Consider the following 3,443-nt stretch of genomic DNA (forward strand, 5'->3'; position numbering starts at 1 on the left):
ACCTTGAGCTTTGAGGGAGTGCTTTTTGCACTTGAGCCTAGCCTTGACTTCTAAGTGTTTTATTTTCAAGCATTTGGCTTGATACATAAACACCACAAGCACTTAACAAATAAATTGCCATTGGTACTCAGAGCCATCAGCTTTCTCATTCTTTCCCTTTTTCTTTTCTTGCTTTAATTGGATTTGCTTCCTTCAAGGTTTTCATGATTTCAAAAGATTTCACAAAATGTACTAGATGAAAAACTTCAATTAAATAAAATCCAATGCAATTGAGCAACAATCAATCATACTAGCTTTCCAATACTTGTATGCACATGCTAAATTCTTCTTTAATTCCTTGTTTGTTTATGATCATGATGCTTTACTGCTTTTGAACTCACAAAACTCAAGTTGGTAGTCATAATGGTATAGCACCATGTTGTAAATCAAATTCAAGCTATGCTTAGTCATACCACACATGCATATAGAAAATATAAAGACAATCATGCAATTTAAAGTGCTGGAAACAAATGAGAAGAAAAGGAACTCTACAACCTTGTAGTTCATCTTTATTATTGTTGTCCTTTTTCCTCTATTCTTCCTCTTTCCCTTGCCAAACTCAGAATGCTTGCTCATCCTCAAGCAACAATTAGAACAATGGCTATGGGGCTAAGATGGATCATGAATGTCTTATACAATGAAATGTTAGTAGTACATGTGTTTTAAGCAAGCAAAATGAAAGATAATAATCAAGGCACAAGAGACAGAGACATTGTGATTGCAAACTTAAGAGGGTGTACATGATACATGGCATAAAAGATAAGTGGCACACCAAACTTAGTGTGACACTTTCACTTGGAATTGATGCAAGTATCTTGTAAGGATTGGAACCAAATTTTTGTTGCATAGCAACACCAAACTTAGAATGCAACCATATGTCAATTTATTTGAACTAAAACTAAACAAAAGAAACTGTTATTTGTTAAGTACAATCACCAAGCCAAGAATCTGTCATGAATAAAGCTCTCTTGGTAATGTATTAACAAACACAGTAAATAAGCAAACTAAAATGAAAGCATTTAAAAATAGAAAAATGACTAAAGAAAGTAGAATGAAAAAGTGTCAAATTAAAAGAAAGAAAAAAAGTAAAACTGCAGAGGCATTATGATTATGTAGACAAGTAGTGTTGTTTGAATGAATTGCATAGAAAATAAGTGGCACACCAAACTTAGAATCTTGGTGTGTCACTTTCATTTTTGATTTGATGCAATCATCCAAAAAGATTGAAAACAATTTGTTGCAAGGCAACACCAAACTTAAAATGTGATCATATGCCAATTTATTGAAATTTAAACAAGGCAAGGAGAAGGAATTTTACCTACTGTTTACCTATTTTTCACTTTCTTCCTCTTCTTCCAGTTTGTTAAGAGGAATAACTTCAAGGGGGGAGAAGTTTTAGCTATTGTCCCCTTTCTTGGTTTCCTCTCAGCAAGGCTCCTTTTGTACATGGCTTGATTGAGCTTGCTTGCTAGTGGTCCAGGGGAAGGATTGCTTGCAGTTGACCTTCTCTTGAATGTTGTCCTTGGTATCTTGGTCACAATCCTCTTCTTGGTGCTTTTGTTAATTGCCTTCACTTTTTGGATGCCAAGACATGGTTGTTGTGTGATTTTTGGAGTAATTTCTTCATCAAGAGCCTCTTGCATTGGTGGTTCCATGAGTTGTTCCTCTTTGCACTTCTCTGCTTCACTTGTGTTTGGACGTCCTTGATTGTCCTTCTCACTTTCTTGTTCTTCTACTTCCTCTTTTACACTCAACATTTGTTTTAATAGCACTTTCATAGAAGAGGTTTGTTGTTCTTCCCATGATTTCTTCATCTCCTCTTCATATCTTTCAATCAGTATTGAGCATCTTTGGTTCAGGGAGGTTTGTGGGGGTTGTGAGCTTTCATGTTCCTTTATCATCTCAAGTGGCTTCTGTGAATATGCAAGTTCAGGTTCAAATACCTCCACCACCTCATTTTTCATTGAAATTTCACTTGACACAAAGGCTTCCTCATCTTGCTTTTCCACTTCCTCACCCACAAATTGGTCTTCATCCTCTCTGTTTGATGGTTCTAAGTTCCTCCTTGTTTGCTCTGAGGGCTTATTCATCTTCTTGAAGAGGATTTCTTTCCAAGATTGGGATTGTGTGTGTTTTTTCACGAGTTGTCTGTGTATTTCAATGGCTTGACATTGGCTTATTGTGGTGAAGTTATGTTGAGGGGTGTGGAATGAGTTTTGTGAGTTGTGGGATGAATTTTATGGTTGGTAGGATGACTTGTATGGATTTTGGAGGAAACTTTGTGTTGAGGAATAATCAAGTGATGAAGAACTTTCAAATGAGAAACTGGGAAGTGAGGGTGGATAATTTTTCATGTGATTTGACTTCTCAGAATTTGCAGCTTCTTGGTGATACTCCCATCCACCATGAGGAAAATGATATGAATCATTTTGTGGTGGTGGTTGGTATCCCTCATAATTCTCTTGCTCATCTTGGGGTTCTGAAGCAAATCTCCATGGATTGGAGTGCTCAGAATTTGTGTCTTCTTGGTGATATTCCCAACCATCATTAGAGATTCGTGATGGTGGGTAATATCCCATAAAATTTGTTTGATCATAAGATGAGTTGAACTCCATTTAAATTTTGGAAAACACAACACCAAGGAAAATTGAAATTACTCATATCAGAGATGAGAATTTCTTTGTGAGGCAAAAACTCAAACACGTTGGTTTCACTTTAAAACAGATAACAAAAACAAAAAAATGCTTGATCTATACTTCTCACCCACTTAATCATTGTTGATCTAATCAATCCCCGGCAACGGCGCCAAAAACATGATGGTGTTTTTGCGAAAAAACGAATTTCCAACACACAAATCCAACCGGCAAGTATACCGGGTCGCATCAAGTAGTAATAACTCACTTAGAGTGAGGTCGATTCCACAGGGATTGACGGATCAAGCAACTTTAGTGGGTGATTAGTTTAGTCAAGTTAACATTGAGTGAATGTGTGAAGTTGATCAACAGAAAGTAAATTGCAGGAATGATAAAGTTGCAGAATGTAAATGGGCAGAAAACTTAAAAGAGCAAGAAAGTAAAAAAGCTGAAACTTAAACTGCAAGAGAAGTAAATTGCATGAAAAGTAAAAGGGGGTTGGGTGTTGGAAATTAAAGAGAGCAATAGATCAAAACCATAACTCTTGTAGAAAGCTTAACTTGCAGGAAAGTAAATTGGGATCATGAACAGAAATGTAAAATGAAGAACAAGTGCAGAAGAATTAAATTGCTTGAAATTAAATTGAAAGCTAATGGAACAGTAAAAACAGAATAGCAGCCAAGAACTCAACTCAATTGCAAAATAAAATTGAAGATCTCAGGGAATCAAAGAGACTAGAAAACAAGTCTAGATCTCAATTCCTTCCTTGAT

The sequence above is a fragment of the Arachis stenosperma genome, chromosome 6, assembly GCF_014773155.1.
Source record: "Arachis stenosperma cultivar V10309 chromosome 6, arast.V10309.gnm1.PFL2, whole genome shotgun sequence".
Taxonomy (NCBI): domain Eukaryota; kingdom Viridiplantae; phylum Streptophyta; class Magnoliopsida; order Fabales; family Fabaceae; genus Arachis; species Arachis stenosperma.